This window comes from Lepisma saccharinum, chromosome 16, assembly GCF_977018435.1.
Source record: "Lepisma saccharinum chromosome 16, izLepSacc3.1, whole genome shotgun sequence".
Classification (NCBI taxonomy): Eukaryota; Metazoa; Arthropoda; class Insecta; order Zygentoma; family Lepismatidae; genus Lepisma; species Lepisma saccharinum.
In genome coordinates, this window is record NC_139244.1 from 15668995 (window position 1) to 15693738 (window position 24744).

General features: G+C 38.8%; 1 protein-coding gene across 1 annotated transcript in view; it reads right to left on the minus strand.

The window, feature by feature from the left end:
- Positions 1 to 22449: 22449 nt before the first annotated feature.
- The window catches only part of PTPMT1 (protein tyrosine phosphatase, mitochondrial 1), a 32942-nt gene continuing 30647 nt past the window's right edge, over positions 22450 to 24744 (minus strand). The window contains exon 5 of the mRNA XM_083137761.1: positions 22450 to 24698. The gene's annotated coding sequence lies outside the window, so the exon portion shown is untranslated. The remainder of the gene's footprint in view (positions 24699 to 24744) is intronic.

Here is a 24744-nt window from a genome sequence, read left to right on the forward strand (position 1 = left end):
AGTTAATGTGGTTAGGTAGCTTGCCTTAGTTAAAAAATATATACACATATTTCAAATTCAGTAACATTTTACAAGTCAAAAGTATTAAATAAGAAAATACCGAACAATCATATCATTTGAAAATAATGGAAACATTTCGCAGTGCCCCTGTAACCCACCCATGGCACACCAGGGTGCCACAGTGCACACTTTGGAACAACTGCCCTAATGTATGATAAAGTAACAGTAACTACAAAGTGTTACTTTTTTCTTAGTAACATTACCTGTATTTTTCAGTGTCCACTGCATTCTCCTCTTCAATTCCTTTGGTTACTGGAACAGCATCTTTGAGTTCATCCTCAACTTCAGGCCAGATCATCACCCCTTCCATTACGTTTCTATACTCTTCCTTCTGCATATTGAACTCCTTACTTTCCCTTGCCACTTGAAGCTTCTCACATCAGTCATCATGAAGGATGCGGCAACCTTCATCTTCAATATTAAGAAAATCAAAAATCAAAGGGAGAATGCAAATTCCTTGAAGCCTGAGGAAATGGACACTTTCTTCGAGGGCAAAAGTGGCCATTCGAAGTTAAAACCCACAGTGTAGGTTTTCAACTTTAGCTGGCAATAGTATACTCCACCTTCGTATGGTGTTCCTCGAGGACCAAACAGAACTACGTGTAAGATATGAGCACTCTCTCCTCGGACCCTACAAACCTTTTTCCATGCTTGAGCACTGAAAAAAAATCCATTTATGGGGAAGGGGTGCATCTTGCGCCATTAGCATCCTCACAAGTAAAGGTTAAAAGAAATGCATTAAAATACATTGCTACAGAGGGTCATTTCGGTCATCTATTGAAACCTTATTGGAACACTTCATCACAGCGACTGACCATTCGAGATCACATTACGTACGTTCACTAAGTGAAAACTTAGTTTCTTTTCACACGCGGACCTCAAAATGTGTCAACTGACAAGTATGTTGACTCCGGTAACACATGAAAGTACTCACTTTTGGTGCATCAAAATACACAGAGAAATGCATCACAATGCATTTTTCAGCTCCTTTGTGTAACGTACAGAAACCTGGTAGTTACATAATACTGGCATTGTTTCGAACTAAGGAAAGACAAGAAAAAGACACACACATGCACACACACACACACGTACATTTATCTCATCCTCAGTTCTTGGAACTTGGTCAAGGATCTACTACTTCCTATGGTCGGTGCAAGTGAACTAGGAAAACCACCAAACAGGATATCATTGTGGCTTTTGCGATGCCAGGAGTGCTATATGGCCCTGGCGATTCTGGGAATGAACTTTGAACACAACAGGATGTCATAGGTGCATCTGTTCTGGGAAGGATGCACCAGATGGGTACAAAAGTACCCATCACTTCCTTCGTAGGTGCAGAGGCACCTGCACATCCTTAATTCCTAGAAAGGACTAACTAAGTACACAAGCCACTCAGTGCAAGTGTCCCTAAGGGAGAACTGAGGGTGAGACAAAGGACATACACAAATATAAAAAGGGCAGGATATAGAATGGAAAGGGTCAGTTGATTCTGAGAGTCCAGAGAGTCGAGAGTGCAGTCCTGATAATCCAGTCAGCCGAGGGGGAGTTCACCTACATCGATACCGAGACGCTGCCAGTCTACCTCGCTCCTCTCTACCTTAAGTGGGTAAGACGACGTTCCTTTCTTTCTCTAATATAACTGGTCATTTATTTAGCTAGAGTCAGGCCTTAGATTGTTGTACGACGCAACATGACCAATGTTTAATGCAGTATACAATAAACCATATTTAATCTACCTCTGTTGTGTTATGTTCTAGCGAGTAAGATTCCTTTTAAGTAACGTTTGTATCCCCAGAGCGTTACAGTTTGGTGGAGATGCGTTACTTTGCTAACGGCAAAGGCTCGACCCCTGTCCACTTCATTATGTACTTGTTAAAAATGTTACAGGCATAGGTAATCTCGTTTTGTCCTTCGTTCAATGTTGTCGGTTGTTCATTGTTCGTTTTGTGGTAACTCTGCTTCGTATGATGTTCATGTTGTGGATTCAAACTGATTGGTTGAAAGTTCCATTTTATGCTGATTGTGACATTACACTATGTTTTCTTAATGGTTCTTACACGTCAGCAAACCACTGGTGAACGTAAACCCCTCCTTACTGACGTTGTTACTTGTCCATTACCTGGTTGCTTAAGAGAAGCAATAAACACGCCATTACCCGCTGATAGCGAAGCATTAGAAATGCCAGACTCCGCGTCAAATCCTAGTACTTCAGGCGCTACGATGTGTACTTCCTCCAGAACACCGTCAATTCAACCCGATACATTTACCGCTGACACGGGTGAAAATATCACAGATTTTTTTGATACGTATAGAAGAGTTTCTTCCATATTGGGATGGACGGGATCGCAAAAAGTAAAATTTTTGCCTGCTTACTTAAAGAAAAGCGCATTAGCATACTGGGATTTGAACCGAACTACCTTAGAAAATCTAGAAGATTTCTCGCAGGTCGAAGAAGCTTTGACCAAAGCCTTTCAACCCGTTTTACCAGTTGGCCAAGCCTACCTTGACCTCGCAGCGCGGAAGAAATTGCAAGACGAATCGATAGAAAATTATTTCTACGACGTATTGAAACTGTGTAAGAAAGCCGACCCTAATATGAACGACGAAGGGAAAATTAACTTCATGTGTAACGGGTTACCGGCAAAAGACGCCGAAAAATTGGTAACTATGAACGCACAAACGCTGGACGAATTGTTAGCCAATTTACGTCTTTTAGAACGGGCGAAACGTCAATCCGAAATTTCTTCACGTACTTACGCACAAGTAGTGAGAGGAAATAATGACAGACAACGAGAATCTTATTCCAACACGAGCAATCACACCCGTTATGTCCATACAATGGATCAATCACGGCATACTGACCGTCAGGATCAAAATAGGCAGACGGAGGATAATCATGGGAAAAGTAATCAAAGAAATACGGGTTATAATCAAGGTTCGTCAGCATTTCGTGGGTCTTACAGGGGCAAGTCAAACAATGCACAAAACAGTGGGAATACGTCGCGACAATGCTTTACGTGCGGATCTACCGGTCACTTTGCAAGAAACTGTCCTAGGCGTGTTTCATTTACACAGAGGGGAGGATATTCAACTGATCGTGGTCGTGGATCATTTTCTATTCAAGGCAGAAATTCACAGAATAATCGGCGAGGAAATTTCAGCAGGAATTACAGTAGAGAAACACGAAGTCCTTCTCCCTTCTCTGGAAATGCAAAACCCCCAAACATTTAAAGGGCCAGCGAAACAGGGGTCGTTTTAGCCCAAGGGAAGGAAAACCCCTGAGGAAACGAGCGTATCACGCCGAAACTTGTTCGTCATTCTTGTCAAATAATGATCACTCTTCTCAAAGACCTATGATTAATGTTAATATTTTCGGGAAAAATATACCCGCTCTTATAGACACAGGTAGTACTAGCAGTCTATTACATTTTGGAATGTTACCTCCACATTTTAGGATTTATGCACGAAAAACTGGATCTGTAACCCTATCCACTTTATCAGGAGTTGCATCAAGAAACACTCCAGTTTGTAATTTCCATTTCAGAATCGGGCAACATAAATTTACAATGCCATTGGCTATCTGTGGTAATTCTTCATTGCGTAATCGTATTATTTTGGGGGCTGATTTCTTTAACTGTTTTGTTAAGTATTTGACTCCAACCGGCGTAATGTTACGCAGATCACGAGATTCATTCATACCAAACGTAATCGAAACTCAGTTACCAATGAGTACAAACAAGATTCAAAACCGGGACAAAAACGACGATCAATTTAGTCTAGAGACGACAGTATTAGCTGCAGACAGTCAATATCCCAGACAAAGTAAAGATACTATAATGATTCCACGTATTTTTAATCATCCGCGTAAATTTATCTCTTTTGCTTTACCAGCTAATCGCGACGAAGTTCCACAGCAGGAAACAACATTTCGGCAAAAGGAAAATAATCCGGACGAAGACGCGGAAACACTCACGGACAATCTTCCTTCCGGAAGAAAGAGTTTTACACTGCCGCATTCTAATGATGTAACAGATAAGACTCTTTTTCGAGAGCTTCCGTTCTGCGACAAGAAGGAAAACGAGAATAATGGAAGAGCAGCGTCTAAACTAAAGGTTTTTTCAGCGCATTCAGTAATTTTAAAACCGTATGAATATATGGAACTGATAGTGACTTTTTCTCCAGCTGTTCCATCTAATCAAGATTTTGTTTTAGAGGTAAATAATGGTCTTTATGACCAATATCGCTGTTTAGTGCCAAGATTGCTTATAAATTCATCAACCACACTGCAAGTTCCTATTATAAATATGAACAATTTTCAAGTCCCCTTTCCACAAAACTATGTTCTAGGTGTTTTGTTTAAACCGGAAGTTATTTCTTCTCCTCCGGAAGAAACGTCACTTGAATTTATCAACGCAATTCGTGACGATAAATTAAAGAGCGCATTCACGTTTTCAAACAAAGAGTTCAACGTGAAGACAGATTTGGATATTTCAAAAGATATAACTGATGAGCAGAAAAACGAATTGTTACAATTATTGGAACAATTCAAGGATTGTTTTGCGTCATCTCCCGAACAATTAGGTGTTACAAATGCATACGAGGTTACTATTCCACTTGTAGATGATATCCCAGTCCGACGTACTCCCTACAGGGTGTCCCCAAAGCAACGTGACTTTATTAAGTCGGAATTAGACAAAATGCTTAGTCTCGGGATTATCAAAGAATCCGAATCTGAATATGGAGCCCCAATTATTTTAGTAGCAAAAAAAGATGGCAATTGTAGATTGTGTGTGGATTTTCGAGGATTGAATGCGAAGATGAAGGTCCCAAATTACCCTCTTCCATTAATTTCGGATATAATACACTATTTGAGTGGTGTAAAATATCTTTCTACGTTGGATTTGTATTCCGCGTACCATCAATTGAAAATTGCCGAGGAAGATCAATATAAAACCGCTTTAGTTAGTCCGGTAGGAACGTATGAGTTCACTAGACTCCCTTTTGGCCTTGCAAATGCACCAGCTGCATTTCAGCGATGTATTGACAAAGTTTTTGCTGGACTAAAATGGAACAGTTTATGCGTATTCTTAGATGACATTATAGTCTTCAGTGATACATGGGAACAACACATGGAAAGGTTAGAAAAGACGTTCCTTGCTCTAAGGAAGTCTAATCTCAAGGCAAAGCCATCAAAATGTCACTTCGCCTTTGCAGAAACAGAGATTCTGGGTCATATTATCAGTAGAGATGGGATAGCCACCGATCCGCGTAAGGTTTCAGCAATTCACGATATAGCAATCCCAACTAATTTAAAACAAGTTCGTTCCTTTTTGGGATGCGCGAATTTTTTTCGCCGTTTCATCCACAACTTTTCTCTGATAGCTAAACCGTTAACAGACCTAACAAAGAAAGGTGTACCATTTAACATGGGAGAAAAACAAATTGCTGCATTTAATGAGCTTAAGCACCGTCTATCAAGTGCACCCATTTTACGACATTTCGATCCTAAATTAGCGATTGAATTACATTGCGATGCATCTCAGCTTGCCTTTGGAGCAATGCTCTGTCACGTCACAATTGACCAAAATAATCCAAAACGGCATATCACACAACCAATTGCTTTTGTGTCAAGATTGTTCACAGGAGCGCAGATAAACTATAGTATCTGTGAGAAAGAGGCCTACTGTTTAGTATTTAGTGTTCTACACTTTAGGCAATATTTAACGGATACGCCGTTCACGGCTGTCGTCGATAGCGCCGGTGCGTGCTGGCTACGCACAGCGAAAGATTTGACAAATCGTTTGGCTCGATGGAGTATTCGGCTTAGTACGTTTAACTTTACTATCCGACATCGTCCAGGAAAAGTACATTGCGTACCGGACTGTCTCTCCCGCTCAGCTAAAGAACCACTCACAGACCAAGAGCGCGATTTTATTGATCATGGAGACGCAATCTGTATTATCGATCAGCAGATCGGTACAACATCAAGTATGCGCTCTCAAGAAATTCGTGAACGCCAATTGCTAGATTCAAAGGTAAAAACTCTAATTGAATTAAAAGAAAGGGACCCAACACATCTGTCTGTCCGTTATTATGACTTAATCAATGGTGTCCTATATAAACGTCATAATGACAGAAATCTACTTGTCATTCCAAACAATATGATACAGGACGTGATGTCCGAAGTGCATGACTCGCCATATACCGGAGCGCATACAGGCCAAAGTAAAACTTTGCAAAAAGTAAATGAACGATTTTATTGGAAGACAGCTCGACGGGATGTTCACAATTACGTCCGTACGTGTCAATTATGCCAGGAGAAGAACTCTCCTACGGGTGTCAAACAGGGGTTACTACATCCCATACCTACGGGTACTATTTGTGAAAATTGGTCATCAGACATATTTGGACCGGTTACTTCTTCACATGGGTATAAATATATCCTATTTGCAATAGATGCACTATCCTCGTGGGTCGTTGCACAACCGTTAAAAAACATATCAGCGAAAAATGTCGCTAACTTTTTGGTAAATAAGGTTTACACGGTGCACGGACCCATTAACACTTTGCTCACCGATAGAGGTTCAGTTTATAAGGCTGCTTTGGTAGAGAACATATTGGATGAACTTAAAATAAAGCATCTAAACACCTCAGGGTACCATCCGCAATGTAATGGGAAAGCAGAACGCATTAACAGAAGTTTCGCCAATATTTTAAGTAAATATACGGCACGTAACCAAAAGGATTGGTCCACATTTTTGAATCTAGTCGTATATGCATATAACGTAAGTCCACTAGAAGGCATAAATATTTCTCCATACGAGATAATGTACGGTAGGAAGCCAACATTTCCTTTGGAGGTAGGATTAAATTTTAATCCGACGGACCCTTTTTCCATGAAATTTAGAGAAAAGGCAAAAGATATCCAAGAATTGGTAAGAAAACTACACGACAAAAGACATCTAGCCTCTAAGCGACGTTACGATAGCAACAGAATAGAACCTACGTATCAGGTAGATGATTTAGTAATGGTTTACATGCCTGCAAAGAAAAAAGGACTTTCGGATAAACTGCGCAGAAAATACGACGGTCCTTATCGCATTACAGATGTCAGAGGAAATAATGTTTATGATTTACAGAAAGTCAGAGGACAGAAAACACTACGGGTTAATATTTCTCGGTTGAAAAAGTATTGGCCTCGACCAGGTCAATCGATAGATTAGATACGATTAACTTATCCTTCCATTATACGAACTCAACAAAGAGAAACGTATTTTTAACAGACGGGCTTAACATAGCGAAATTCGACAGAAGAGATATCAAGGGAATTTCATTTTAATCATCTAAATTAACGAACGAGGAAATTCTTTCATATAGGCAGGTCAGTAGACAGAATAAATGAAAAGAGGTGATTAATTAAGCAGTGTGATTAATCGGGACGCCGATTACATTACATACACTATTCAAAATAACGTAAGCACGCAAAGTACTGTGAGAGAATTTAATTCAGGTTGTCCGGATAACAAACCCGTCTCTCTCTTGATTACCAGTCAATTGTTTCCGTCAGGATATCACGGATGTACAGCTCGAGTAAAGGCAATGCACAACTCGTTTTAAATATTCACGTGATTCTTCGTCGGGATAACTCTTTTCTTCATTTACTTTAGACTCTTCGGTGGTTTTGTTACGCGAAAATAGGAAAGATGGAATAGACGAAACTATTTTATTGTCATGACACTAACACCTATCCTGCAGAATTCGTTTTCCGTCAACACTATTAAGAAGCGAAAACAAAATCCCTCTTCCTTATGAGTTATCTGAATACTGCGGTTGACGCGTTATCTGATTTCCGGTCGACAGCCTGAGTAGCTCCGAAAGAACACACAATTGTTATCAATCTTTCGGATATTCTCTATTAACGTGAATATGAAAATAAATTACTTCTTTTCTGAATATACAATACAAAAGGAGTGCGAATTTTTACCATTCTTATTAATTTTTTTTTCTCTTTTCCTTATTTCAGGCGTTTATACCACGATTCTCAATAGACTTCAGGTATAACATTATATTACAAATTTACGCGCAGTTGGAACGCTTTATTTTGCTCGAGCTATTAGCATATCTTTTAACAAACTGTATATGGGATTCTTATCCTTATTAATTTTTTTTTACTACAATAATTTTTAAAGCTTTCGCTCTATGTCGCCTAAAGTGATAGGGAAAATCACAGTGGAAGGATTAGATCTGGCAATTACGCAAGACGGCCCTCAATTTCAATCTATTGTAGACGGTTTAGCCTCTCGCCTACATGTTTGCACACCGCGAGTCCTAGAACAGTCTAAGGTTGAATCAATAAATAAGCAATTGCTCATTCTTTATAAAACACAGACGGCAGATAAATTCTTTGCCGATTGTGCAGAAATTGTCAACAATTTCGTAAGGCTCCACATTAAAGCAGGTATATACAAGAATTTTCCAAGTACCATAGATACTAGAAAGGACGACAGGGACGCCGTTGATTTGTATACCCAATTCGACGAGCTCTTACCTTACAAGGCGCCGTAAGAAATATAGTTGCAGAACTCTATTCCATGGTTAATATATCATTGACCAAGATTTACACCTAAATATATGATTATTTCAAGGCAGATTAAGTTTTCTTCACTAGTACATTATGTTTAGGAAGAAATAATATGCAGTCATGAGTATCAACGTTGATCATTGGTTCCATAGGTTAAGTACTGAACCATTTTTTATTCCTCCTATAGGAGATATTCGTGACCACGTATGTGAGTTAGTCATATTTTCCGAGTTGTTTTTATTTGTCAAGTTTGTTAATGGATGTGAAGTAGAGGCTCACATTAAAGACAACTTTTTGCAAGATTCGTTGCAGAGAATCAAACATTTTGTAGCTAGGTGCTATCGCAACTACGATTTAGATTTCATGTTCGACTGTGAATTTCAGGCTAGAACAGGCACGCTTGAATTAATTGCTTATTAAAAGGCTTATTAGTGAATATTTTTTCCTTAAGATGGGCGATGAAAGTCAAGATTCTTTTTCAAGTATCACTACGTTACCCTATGTATCATCAGACGATAATATGTCTATTGCAGACGATAGTCCTTTTGAAGCATATGGACGTATACTATCAACGCATGATTTTGAGTCGGATATTCTTCCAGAATACCCTTCTCTCCCTTTTCAGTGGAATTATCCCAACGCCATGGATATTCAGGCCTGTTTTCTTCTTCCAATGCCTAATGAAGAAATTGAGCTACTTATTTTTGTTTTTATGAATGTCGATTTTATCCAGGCATTCATTTCAGGTGAAAATCCTTTCATTGACGAGGGAGTCAATATTTTACCTATGGTCCTAAATCGTAGTTCAATTGCATATGTGTATGTAACTCATGACTTTGTGAAATTCTTACGTAATGGGCTTGATATGTTATCTTCCCCACAAGAACGTGTTTCGTGGCTTAATGAATGTTCCTCAGAATTGAGGACGTTTGTAACTTCCGTCATCAATTTGGCGGGAGATCTATGGACGCTACATTCACATTATGACCCAAGCACGGGTTATTTGTATTACTGGCCCTGCTTTCTGGAAGCATTTATTGGTCTCTATGAAGACTAATACCTTCATGTCTTCTTCATGATGTACATAGCTTCGGGTATTATTAATATATATATATATATATATATTTTTTTAGTAGGATTAAGGATATATTGTATTTACAATTCCACTAACCTTGGAATTTTAACTAAAAGATTAACTTACCTCTGTTTTTGTACAGTTCATGTTTCATATCGCGAGCATTACTAGTTTTTGATCGATATCATTAATAGTATTAGTTTAGTATTGGGGATTACTCTTATTAGGTTCATAAGTACACTTTGTTAGTACTATTGGGCGCACACAATTCATATTTTTAATTGTACATAGTTTAATAGACCGTTCGGCCTCCCACCACCTCGCTGATAACTGGGATGGGAAATTTTCTTTTCCTGTGTGATGTCGTATGTTCACCCAGCATCTGCATACAGTGTACTCAATTTAGCGATTATTTCGTTTTACTTTATATTGTTACATTTTCTTATTCGCCACGCTTCGGGACGAAGCGCCTTTTCTAGAGGGGAAAATAAAATGTGAGATTGCAGTTGCTTATACGTTCTCTAGTTTCAGAACCATGAACTTCCTAATAGTACTATTATGCGTAAATGTTGGTTGGGCTATTCCAACAATTAGACTCATGCCGGGGGCCTATTGGAGACAGCTTCCCAAAGTGATCCTCTACGAAGGAAGTGTTCCGCTCACCTACAAGGAGAATCTTCCCCATAAGGATGTGGTCGATCAATCTCTTCTCGATTTGGCAAAACAGGAAAAGGTAAATATTCTATTGACGAATCCCGAGGACGAAATCTTCAACTCATTGGATCAAATGGTAGGTAATTTTCAGCAACTTTTTGTGTTACATTTAAATAATACTGATATAGAATTTCCATCACCACCTGATGAGTTTCCAAGAGCTAAGCGGGGATTAGGTTTAAATTTTATTGGTAATTTTGCAAATTGGTGCTGTGGGATATTAAGTGAAAACCAATTCCATGATATCCTCGTGAACGAACGTACACTGAATTCAGAAATACACAAGGTCACTTCTAGCTTGAAAAATGAACATCAGGAAGTGCATTTATTAAAGTCACAAATACGCGATTTAATTCAGCAAACAAATAGTTCTTTATATACTATTGAAACACAAGTTAATATTTTAAAAGCAAACTTCGGAGAACATCTTAAGACGCTAACTGCGAAAGCAAATAACACAAATCACAAGGTAAATTTAATGGCTTTAAAATCAGTTGTTTTGCATCAATTATTAATGAGTTCTACAATTAATTCCGAAATGAGAGAATTACGAACCGCATGTTTCGCAAACAAGATTCCATTGTATTTAATTACGCCTCAAACACTGAGACGAGACCTTAAACAATTAAAATTTACACTAGCAAAAAATGGATATCAGTTGGCCATACCAACTTCTAATTTAATGAAATATTATACTGTACCATTGGCTCACTGCTTGTTTTCTCCTAAGCAAATAGTTGTTACGTTAAAAATCCCAATCACGAAAATGGGAGATAATCCTATTCTTGAAGAATTTCTCACTCTACCTTTCCGCTGGCAAAATAACACTTGCAACATAATTCACCCACCGTTATTTTCAGCCACTAGTACAAATTCCGTTCGACTTTTATCAGGTACATTTCTCGCCACTTGTGACCCACACAATTCACCAATGTGTTATTTACCTCGTTTTGGTCACGACGCTACACTTGGCAGTTCTTGCGCCCAGAAGATACGATTAGGCGCTACGATTAAGGAACTAGCAGGACATTGCATGTTTCAATGTTATGAAGGAAATAATGTTATCATTACGGAAGTTGCTCAAGACCATTATGTCGTCACAAATCCACCACCTCAGATTCACGGCGAATGTAGCGATAAGGCAGTCACTTTAGAAACTTACGATACAGAGCCAGGAGCTCTGGAAATCACTCTTCCATGCAGTTGTTCACTAACAATAACCGATACTACGGCTATTCCAAGAACATTCCCTTGTGCTAGTCAGACTAGTGATAATCTACACAGCTATCATATTCTACCCGCCTCCTGGGGTAAAATACCAACAATGAAAATAGACGTATTATTCGCAGGGAGTAAAGCGGCAGAATTTAATCACTTTAACGATTGTTTAGACGCTGATTGGCCTAAGAAAATACCATTTCTAAAGATAACAACACAAACCGAATCAGTTAAAGATAATGAGGATTATACTGACAGCTTACAGGATATCGATACCGATATCTCAGACGGAAATTTAATTAAAATATCTTTTGGTCTCGTGTGGAATGTTATCCTTACTCTCACTGTAGTATGGATAGTTTATAAATATCGTATGATAACAGCTCAATTAATGGCACTTAAGCAAGTACAACCCGCAGATGCATTGGAAACATCACCAGAATTAATTCAGGATATTATAAGTTACTCAACTATTACGTTAATGATGCTCTTGGTAATTATTTTTATGTATTGGATATTTAAGAAATATGTGAGACAGTGTTGCAGACATATAACCATAATAAGATCAAGACAGACTGTTCCGTCTACTCAAGTGTTATTTCAGAACGACACTTCCTCTAATGTACAGATAAACCCTGGAATCAAAACAAGACCTAAACCTCTACCACGTAAACTCAATACGGCACATAAACCTGTGCACCTCTCAATGACCGCATGACTAGTCGTGTTGATTCCTATCTTTCAGTCTTCTATTGTAAAAGTTGAAAGCTTAACCATGAGAACATTCGTTACATCTGGAATATATATGACCGAAATTGAACCCCCTATCTTGTATGAAACTTCAGTACCTCTACTATACCAACTTCATTATAGTGAGGCATCTTCTGAAATTATAGACTGGGAAAATCTACCTTCATCTATAGGAAACACTCCTATTACCACCGACCCTTCACTTCAAGGATGGAGCTATTTCCTTATTACGAAAACCCATATCCGAACTCTATTTTTAAAAGAACAAGATATCACTAAAATTCGATATCGAATCCTACAATTCCCAGCAACAGACTGGATTAATATCCAACGTCTTGATCTTGCTAATGCACCCCACGTAATGCATATCCTAATTACTGCTTGTCAAAAACGAAAGATACATCCAGCGATAATATCCTTCCACACGCTAGCACAACATATTCAGACGCTGGAAAGTAAGGTAACCAAGTATAATTACTCTCTGGCTATATCGTCCAATAACTTAGGACAGTATTATAACGTACCGATTTTAGAATGTACTATTGGACCCAACTACACCTTACTCGCACTAAAAATACCTCTTATCAGGAAACACTCTACTATACAAGCATATAACTTGAGACCTTTACCTTATCAATTTGACCAGCGTGTTTGTCAAATACAATTGACAACAGACGTAATATTATTCGACGAACACGAACATACTTATTACGAACACTTTTGTTCCATATCAACTGATATTTTATGCTTTATCACGCCTGTCAGAAACACTTTTACATCGGAATATCGATGTATTGACTCTATAGTTAAACAAGAAGTTCAATCAGTAGTGCAACACTGCCCACTACAATGTCATGATGAACCGATATTAAACTTACCTGTATTATTGAATGTTTCAACTTATTTAGTATTACCATCTTCAGATGTTGAGATCACAGTAAAATGTGAAAGTATACTCTTTAGTTTTAAACGTAATTCCCCTCATGGCACTTTAGTAGTACAACTAGGATGCCAGTGTGTTATGTGTATTGCTTCGCAATGCTATCGAGCACAATTTCCATGTATTTTACCAAATCCTACAAAAGCGCAGATCTCGCAGTTTCTGCCCATACATTGGATAGATCAGAACAACACCAATGATACCGAATACGAATGTACTGCCAATATTATTGAAAAGCCTATATGCAAAGTAGTGAATCAACCTACCGAAACGTCTATACAAAATGTGACGTCCTTGGTACATATTCATGTATGGCTTAGTCTAGTGACATGCCTGTATATCTTTCTCACGGCATGGATCTCTTATAGGATCAATTGTAGAAAGCATAGGGCACAAAGAACCACTTCTGTTCCTGTGGCCATAAGAACTAAATTAGATCAGGCACCTAATTATGAAGCTCCACGATGCCCAATCTACGAAAGTATTTTAGAATAACGTATGTATCAATTGCTAAAGATATGTTAGTTTCAGAGCCTGGGACAACTATAAAAATCGAAGCCAGCCTCTCCGGGGATCCGGCAGTAAACCAGCCGCAGTACCATTCCAATGGACATCAGGAAGAGGAAGTGGACTCCAGGTCAAGATGAACAAGGAAGTGGAAGTTCAAGTGCAAAATAATGGAAAATAATAGACGCTCAAATACATAAAGACTATTCCGATAGAGCAATGTAACTCACCATATATATATATATATAATTGTATTCAAGTATAATACTTCTAGTATACTAGATTCCGGATAAATAAGTGACCAGAGTAAGATAAGAATAATGAACTGCAATATAGCACAGTCAATAGTTCCTTACGCAAGGATACTCCAATTCTTAATATGATTAGATGGAGACCATCTAAGCTAGGGTGGGGCGTAATGTAACGTACAGAAACCTGGTAGTTACATAATACTGGCATTGTTTCGAACTAAGGAAAGACAAGAAAAAGACACACACATGCACACACACACACACGTACATTTATCTCATCCTCAGTTCTTGGAACTTGGTCAAGGATCTACTACTTCCTATGGTCGGTGCAAGTGAACTAGGAAAACCACCAAACAGGATATCATTGTGGCTTTTGCGATGCCAGGAGTGCTATATGGCCCTGGCGATTCTGGGAATGAACTTTGAACACAACAGGATGTCATAGGTGCATCTGTTCTGGGAAGGATGCACCAGATGGGTACAAAAGTACCCATCACTTCCTTCGTAGGTGCAGAGGCACCTGCACATCCTTAATTCCTAGAAAGGACTAACTAAGTACACAAGCCACTCAGTGCAAGTGTCCCTAAGGGAGAACTGAGGGTGAGACAAAGGACATACACAAATATAAAAAGGGCAGGATATAGAATGGAAAGGGTCAGTTGATTCTGAGAGTCCAGAGAGTCGAGAGTGCAGTCCTGATAATCCAGTCAGCCGAGGGGGAGTTCACCTACATCGATACCGAGACGCTGCCAGTCTACCTCGCTCCTCTCTACCTTAAGTGGGTAAGACGACGTTCCTTTCTTTCTCTAATATAACTGGTTATTTATTTAGCTAGAGTCAGGCCTTAGATTGTTGTACGACGCAACATGACCAATGTTTAATGCAGTATACAATAAACCATATTTAATCTACCTCTGTTGTGTTATGTTCTAGCGAGTAAGATTCCTTTTAAGTAACGTTTGTATCCCCAGAGCGTTACATTTGATCAGACAGATTTCTTTTTCGAAGAAACTAAAATTACACATTTAACTGTATCTATCGCTGCATGAAAACTGCATCAACTTTGATTTGAAGCATTTCGAGTTCTGTGTGTAGGAGATAAAATTTCATTTTGATGTTATGCTATTAGCTTTCCCAATGTTGGTAGGTGGTGTAACATATTTTTGAGGATTGCCTTCTCACCTGAATTCTTCAATGCCAATTGAACTTAACGATACAGATCTTAGAAAATACAAGTGTAATCCATTTCAATGGCTTTCTCCCCTCCTGCCACCAACTTTAGTTAAAATTTATCTCAATCTTTACCTTGAACTACCTCAGCATGTGATTTCCAAACCTTCACAGGGTGACGCAGCATTTCGCTTGAAGCGAACCAATCCAATGCACACATATGCAAGGTGCCACACTCCTCCTGTGAGAAAGGTTGCATTTGATTGGTGCCTTTGTCACTGCATCTGTGAAGTATTCTTACAACCTTCCCCCCAACCTTCTTCTAAAGTGATACCACTTTAGTTGACTAGTCGTGCAGCCAGAAACCTCCCAGCAATTGATTACCCTCTGTCCTAGAAGTCTGCGCAAGGAAAAGGTAACGCACAGAGGGAGCAATGCAGCTGCAGCTACCAGCCATTTCCAGCAGCACAAACTGCCCACTTGCCTTCTCCCCTTTCTCTAATGTTATGCTGGTGCAGAGTATATCATTATCTCACCCAGGTACATTGGTGAAGCCAGATGCGTCTGAAAATAAAATTTTCACCTGGGCAAAGTGGATATTTGTCCACCCTAATCTCCTGCTACATGATTTGACAATATGTCATGTAGCAGGAACTCCAAATAATTATTGTCTACACAAATCCAACTCTATAGAACAAATAGCCAAGCTTATGCAATTAAAAATAACGTTTACTGCTACTAGAGCTGCTCTTGGGCCAGCGTTCGCACTCTAGTCTCCCTTATCTCCCCTCACCCCCTGCCCACGTCTGGTTGAGATCACACGTGAGGAGTCCCCCTTCCCTTGCTATTCAATGAACTCCAGATTTAATTTTTCATGTAAACATGTTACAACACTAGATCTAGCACCTAATACACCATGCCATCCAATATTTGCACCAGTCGCAAATTTAAGACTGCACAGCTCGGCCTTGAGCCGTGTTGTACCTTGACCACTTTTAGCATTGACACGAGTAAAAATTAAAATAAGTATAATGCATTGCATGAAACATGTGGATTTTTGTTGGCCACCATGGGATCTTTTAATACATATATAGCATGATATGTCCCCTCTCAATAAGTAGCACATATCTTGGATTATATTTCTTCCACAGTAAAGGTTAATATGAGCACAATGCCAAAAAATTTCCAAAGGTATAAGCATCAAACTGTGGCACAAAAAAAAGGGGTGGGGGGAGATGTTGTCATTACACATAATATCAATGTATTCTCTCTCTCTCTCTCTCCTATCGTTCTTTTGTAAATTGTTGTCTTTTACACTGGAATGGCCTTCTAAATACTTGTGTACACATATACTCTATCCTGGAAATCTCTGGAGAAAGGCCAACACAATTTGGGCCAACGTTGCCCAATGGTATATTCTTAAGTTTTGAAAACAATTTTCATTACGGTTGGCCCAACCACTTTTGGTTACTTCGGAATTAATGTAAATTACTGACAAATCAAATTACATATGTGTAAAATATATACTTTTAGGTTGACATTTATTTAGAAAGTGTTTGTGCTACCACTTGAAGGTACGGTGCCTTGAAAACAATGATACCACATGACTGAGAAAGTGCTGTATTTTTTATTTTCATAAATAATTTGTACTATTGCTTCCATTTGGCCTCACAATAAATTATGTATATATCAGAATACAAACCTACCCATTCTTTAGTTTTCAGTAAACAAGTAAAACCATACATTGGGCCAACGTTGAAACCACGTCCAAAAGTACCGTTGCCCATAGAGGGCTGCATAGTCTGGCTTTTGCCTACCCACTGCCCGCTTACCCGCGAGAACAGGTATACCTGCTCGCGTACCCACGGCAACGAGTCGACTTGCATCTTTACCCGGGTTCTTCGTCTTCAAGGCACTCTGCGCTTACAAGGTAACTGGGCATTCAACAAGACCCGGGCCTCTGCAAAACCTGCTGGAAGGAAACAGCCCTCCGGCAGCGTGTCGCTCCAGGCGTTTCATCACCACGTGGACAGCTGCAGCCAGTGTTACCTACTTACGTAGCTCCTAAATCCTACGAAGTCCTAGGAGGAGCTCTCTGCTCCAAGGAGAATTTATATACTTAGCGATTTCAGTTATCTTATTGCCAGGACATGCACGCAATATTACAGCTTCATTTAACTAAATGAATGATCGAGCAAACAAACATCTCCTTACTGAAAACTAATTGTTTTTCATTGCATGGTGCCTTAACCAGGCATGCAGTGGCGCAACCAGAGGGGGGGGGGGGCAGGGGGGCATTGCTCACAACCTTGGATGGAAATTAAGTCTAGCGGAGGGTCCAGGGTGGGGGTAAAACAATAAAGCACAAGAAAAACCTGGCTAGCAGAGTTTAAGAGTAGCAGGGCTAAAGGATACTCAAGATGAAATTAATTTTCATATTGTTCTTGCATTTTCCTTCCAGACGGCCAAGGGCAGCTGCAGAGTGGGAACGGAGGGGCAATTGCAACCCCTGGATTTCAAATTTTACGAAAGTAGAAATATATTATAATATACTACATAGTCTTACCATAAATACTGTCCCAAAGTTGTAAGTAAATAGAAACAAAATGGTGAGAGATATTGTAATATCAGAATAACATGAGATGCATGGATGCATTATGAACCAAAATCACAAATAATTATTCGAAATGGCCACCTTTAGCACTGACACACTTCTGAAGTCTTCGTGGCCACTCATCAATGGAATTACGCAACACATCAAGTGGAAACTCCGCAGCTGCCTTCTGAAGAGACCGACCGCTTTAAACTTTCAATATTGGGATGTCTCTTCTTGCAAGCCATCTCCTGAAGCTTGGACCACAATTTGTAGTCCAAAGGGTATAAGTCCGGACTTGCAGAAGGCCAATCTGAAGTGGAAATGAAGTCTGGAACATTTGCTATGAAGACACGCTCCATTTCTGTGAAAAAGGGGTAAAAACATCAGCCAAAGTGTACCAGCAGACAGTGCTTGAGACACTATGCAAGAATCTTACCGACACCATCTTCCATGGAGAGAACTGGAGCTTCCAGCAGGACTCAGCCCCAGCACACAAAGAACGCACCACCCAGCAGTGGTTGGAGGCAAATGTTCCTGACTTCATTTCCACGTCAGATTGGCCCTCTGCCAGTCCAGACTTAAACCCTTCGGACTACAAATTGTGGTCCAAGCTTCAGGAGATGGCTTGCAAGAAGAGACATCCCAATATTGACAGTTTAAAGCGGTCTCTTCAGAAGGCAGCTGCGGAGTTTCCACTTGATGTGTTGCGTAATTCCATTGATGAGTGGCCACGAAGACTTCAGAAGTGTGTCAGTGCTAAAGGTGGCCATTTCGAATAATTATTTGTGATTTTGGTTCATAATGCATCCATGCATCTCATGTTATTCTGATATTACAATATCTCTCACCATTTTGTGTCTATTTACTTACAATTTTGGGACAGTATTTATGGTAAGACTAGGTATACAGTCTCAAGTTCAATGCCGTAGCAAGGGGGTAGCGGGAGTCAGCCCTGGGCACCGAATGATCTAAGTGAGAAAAGTTTTAAAACAGAGAATGCCATGGCGGCCCGTGATATTATTTGCTATTAATGTTGGTTTGTTACGAGTTAGATGAATTGATTATGTAATGTATTTAAATAATATATATGCTTTAATGAAATTTTGAATATGTACACAATTTTGTGTTAGCATATATATTTCTTATCTTACGTCGTTCCATGTGAAGAGAAAATATTGCAGATGGAAATTTACATGCTATATGTATGTACATTCGGAATGCATTTATCATGCACTTTCTTTCATTCAAAAATAGTTTGTGTGCTTGTTTTCCATTATTAGCTAATGTGAAATTGACGTGTTGAAAAAAATATTTATAATCCTCTGTTTCAACACAAATGCGTGAGAACCGACTTCTACCCCCCTTTTGCATGATTTATGAGGATAATAATGCCTTTCATGCTACTTTATTACTATTATTGTTGGCACGTTTATCCAGGTACTTGCTCCCCCAAACGAGGGTAACGGCAATGCCCCTGGCCTCTGGCTGGCTATGGCGTAGTGTTCGCAGTAGAACAGTGTGTTATTCGACTCGCGACCTCAGCGCCGAACGTGACATGTTTCAGTCCTGCCTTATATCCCTATATATATTTACGACATATATTTATGGATCCTGTGCCACGGAAAACCTATTTCAATGGGGGGAGGGGCAGGGGATCAGCAACATTCGTAAATCTCATTTCATTGGCGATGTGGCTTACTAAGCTTCGAGTTCCCTTTTTTAAGTAGTGAAAATCTATTGCAGTTGGCAACATTGCAGGCAGGTGTGCGCCCGGTGCAGTCTCTGCTCGAAGCAACTACATCATGCAGAGGGAGGGGCGTGCAGTTGATTGAATGAAAACACTGAGACCTACTAGGTATCTTACGACTGCGGGTACCCGGTGGGTTTTCAATACCTGCCAAGAACGATCTGGGCAGATGGTCAGGCAAGGTGCTCAAGCGAGGGTGTTGCGCAGGTTGCATGGCATTTCAGGAGCGATGTCTTGCGAACGGGTATGCTCCAAGTCTTGTGCAGGCCTCTGGTTGCCCAATGGTATGTTATGTTTAGACAACCACAACGGTTGGCCCAACCACTTTTGGTTACTTCGGAATTAATGTAAATTACTAACAAATCAATATGTGTAAAATATATACTTTTAGGTTGACATTTATTTTTCAAAGGGGAGGTGTGGCCATTATTATTATATTATACTTTATTATACTTATATTATTATACTTTCACCTAGAAATTTAGTTTAGAGGAATCTTATTGTTATTATTAAACAATGGATATGAAGTATTTTCAAGCCGATGAAACTTCAAAGCAACTAAGGTGCTGCTCCTAGACCATTGAACTATCAATCGTTGTACTCTGGGAAATTTTCATACTGCCTCTGTGCAATATTACGTCTAAAATTACACTATGGTAATTTTCGGTGCATCCGGACACACTATATGCACCTGTTTCATAACCATCAATACAATAAACCAGTGAGATGAAATGAGGTTTATCTTTCCAGACTAAATTTTCATGAAGGCCTTTGCCCCGCCCCCTAATCAGAGGGTCTGCTCACAGTATCTGCCTATGATATCCAATGTTTTCCAAAGGGAGGTCAATTAGCTCTAGTTCAGAAATTTCCCGATGATGGCGCTGGAATCATATACAGTCCGGCCAAGGAAGACGAAACTGCCTGGAAAGAACGATTCCAAACGCGAGAGGGGAAGCAGGGAGAAGCACTCGTCAAAGTACTCTGTGTTATATCGCTTGTTGTGTTTATTACCACTTGCTGTGTTGGATTTGTGATGGCTCTTACAATTCGCAAGAAATCCTTTCGAAGTGGAATAAAGAAAACTGGGACATTTTGGCCCCTGTTGCACATTGTACAAAGCACCCTCGTTGTACTAGAAAATGTCGCAAACCATTCAGTTACTACATTTATATTTATAATATATGTACAATAACACTATTATTAGTGAATACTATCCTGATTAATGTTATGCACACTACCATTCTGCTAATTATAATATTTACTAAGGAGATCAATTTGATTGAATGATCAAAATAAAGTTACTGGTTTACAAACAAGTTTTTCTACTAATGTCACGTGATGAATACTTTCCTGTTATGTTTCTTTCTGAACCCTTACATAATTCATAAACATCTCTCTATGTATTTTCGCGTATACTATGTTGAAACTTGTTTCCATAGCAGACGATTTTCAAGGAACCCGCTTCCTGTCCAAAGTGCCGTCACCCCTATTCAGCCATTGAACACGTCCGGTTGGTGCATGCGCATTTCTGTCCATGGTCTCGGCTAAGGCAGCCAGACAGTATACACTGAGTGCTCACTGAATTGCGACCACCCCTCCAAACAAGGAACAGCCCAGCAGCTGCTCTGATCACATGACCACCCTGAATGGAAGTATTGTGGTGAATGTGTAGACTAGAGTGCTGCATGGTCTTTGCTCGATCGTCTAAGTTCGCACGGATGACGCTTGATGGCTTCCGGAATGGACAGTTCCTTCGCTCGAACATTCAAACGATCGGCATATGCTCCAAGTCCAGTAGTTCAAGTATAACCGTAATTTGTCTGTGTTAGTGCGCCTTCAAATATGAATCGTAAAGTGAAAGACGCAGTGAAATTGAAACTGAAGTGAACATAGTCATCTCCTTCATGTTAAAATGTAATTTAGTCTATCTTATCAATACATAGCGATATAAAAAAATGAATAGATGGGCTGCAATGACAAGGTCGAATTTTTACACATATATTTGTATGATTATTGTCCCATTGAAATTATATTTGATATTCTATATATCCGAGTGTATCATGCTCAAGCATGGGAGATCCGATTGAGTATTTTCGAGCGAAAGTGGTCCAATGCAGTGCTCTAGTATAGACAATGTTACATGTTAGTCGAACAACACACGTAAAAATGAGAGGTGGTCAGGATTTAACGTTGTTTCGAAAGGGCATGATTGTGGGTGCCCGAACATCAGGTGCGTCAATAACACAGACAGCAACACTAGTCGGATGCACCCCTTCCACTCCATTGTAGTGAAGGTGTACAGAGAGTGGCAAGATAATGGGGCAACGACCACCAATACGCAGAATTGCTAGGGTGTACGGAAGGTGACACCATGGGGAGTCAAATGGCTTGCGACAGATGCAAGCACCATCAGTGTCCGGGAATTACAGGACCAATACAACAGTGGATGCACAACACCCATATCCCATCCAACTATGTGGAATGTATGAAGTTCCACAGCACACGGCCCACTCGTCTTTACATTGTTACTCATGTGACATTTCACTCACAACTGCCAAGATGGGGAATGTGGAGCAAAGGCAGAGGAAAGTCACTGGATGAGTCCAATATGTTGCAGGGGGTTCATGCTGTTATGTGAATATAAATTTCCACACCATTATCTCAATAACAATTTTTTATAGGCAACAGCTTGAGGCTTCTGGCAAGAGAATCACCCTGCATAATCTAGGGGTACAGGACTTCTTGCGACACCCTGTACATGAACAAAATTTTCAACCTACCTTATTTCTGTGGTTAGGGTAGAAGAGAATACTCATTGAATAACAATAAAAATACACAGGTTCCATTCCACATCTAAATGGTTTATTTTTCAGTCATGTGAAAAGGTATAAATATGAGAAGGTCCAATTACTGATTAAAATACAATTATTCCCATATACTTTTACAATATAATAAATTATTGTCCACTGCACCTACACAACATCATCATGATGAAAATAATTACAACACCCCATATGGAATGCACAAAGTACACTTAGTTTGTTATTCCAAACAACATTGTTTTAATGTCTACTGCTTGTGGTGTTATGATTCTTTTCCGTCAATCACAAGCATGCAGGAAATGTACAATAACTTACTCTGTGAAGTAAGCAGCATAATATAATTTCTATTTTTCATTTATGAAACAAATTAGTGTTAACTTGGCCAGAATTCAGCAACACATCATTTGTAACCACAATATTTGGTAAATACCATTTTAAAATGCTACTGATAAAAGAAACGATGGCAGCTTTATAAGGAAAAAAGTTTTTTTTCACACAATAAATATAAATAACATATCTATTGGTAAAATGAGCCATTTCATAAACAATTAATGGAACTTTACTTCAAACTAAGTGAACTTTGTACACAACCATGCAATAAAAAATTACAATTACTGCTACACCACCATAAATATATATTCACCATAAAGCAATTATCCACTTTAATGAATATTTTGGCAGCCATATTGAACATGCTGACAATGAAAATTTCTGCAGCTGAATACTTGTACAGGACTTAACATGCATCATTATAACACATTCTGTCAAAAAAAAAATATATGCATATTTTGCCTACTAAAAAAATTGTAAATTATACAGAAATTAATATATACTTACACCAGTTTAAAATTCATTCTGTACTTTGTACCACCAAGCTTTAAATCTTATTTGTTTTGAAAGAAAAAATGAGTATAAAAATACATAATCAACAGTGCATCTTAACAAGTTGCTCTCTCTTTAAATGCATCTTCTATATAAAAACTTAAGTACATGATTAAATTGAATAAAAATATATAATAAAGTTGGTTACATTCTAGCTAGCCAGCAAGGCCAATTGGACATTACCCATTGTCTAGTGTTGTTTATTTATATTATTCTATGACTATATTTCTAGAGATCTCATTTTCAGGTGGACAAATTTATTTTTACCCTTGGTGGGGCAGGTCTGTCATTCATTCCCCACCCACTACACAATGGATAATCTTCAATTAATCTAACATGCTAATAAAGAACCATAGTCACTAACATTAAGAGAATTCTAACATTCTAGCTCTGAATAATATTGCACAGAAGTCACATTAGGATGTCAGGTTTGTATCCCCCCCCCAATAATATGCTGTCAGCTTTGACTGTGACCTGCACCCCAAGGAACAGACATGGAAAGTTTGCTTTACAGAATAATACTGTACTGGACTTACCAAGAAAATATCAGTGTTGCAATATACAAATAAGATCATCTAAAATAGATTCCATATTGGTGCAAAGATTTCTGTATCAGTTTTCAGTGATAAGTTCACCGTTCCTAAGGTTTTGTCATACACAATGCAATTATTATTCACATGATTACATGTTCAAGCACAAGCAGCAAGCTTATTTGGCACAAGTTTTCCTTTTTGGAATTGTACAGAGTGATAATGAGACTGAATATTTGCATTTTTCAGTACCAGAATAAGGGTATTCTGATTTTACAACTGTAGGTTTTTAACGAGGTAAGAAAGTCAATAAAAATATACTTAAGCTAGTAGACAAAAGCAAACACTTATAATTTTTGCTTTAGTTAAAATGTCAATATTTTTTATGTTATTTGCGATTGCCTAGCTTTATTTTTCAATTAATGTTACAAGTTCTCCACTTCATTCACTTTTGTTATAAAAATGGATATATTTCAGGTTACATCTATTGTATATTTATATATTACATCAATACTGTTAAAATACTGCAGTACTGTTCTTGCAAGTTTAAACAGACCTGGAAAAATTATATTATGTCAATATTCCCTCACCATATTTTGCACAAAAAAAATAAACTTGTAAGTACATAAAATACTCATTGCCAACTGTATGTGTCCATTGTAATGACTGTAAAAAAAATCTACCTTAACCAATGCAATTTGAATGTTACAGAGAATAATTTTAGTTTCTTTCTCTGAAACATGTGCAATATTGTTCTAAGACTTACCAACATCAAATGCTACTTTACATTTCACAACTAGCCAGTATGCCTTTTACAACTAGCAGTTTGGATCACAGGCGAAAGTAGAGAAGGACCTACAAAGAAAAAATGGTATGCAATATTTTACAAGCCTTACTGAAA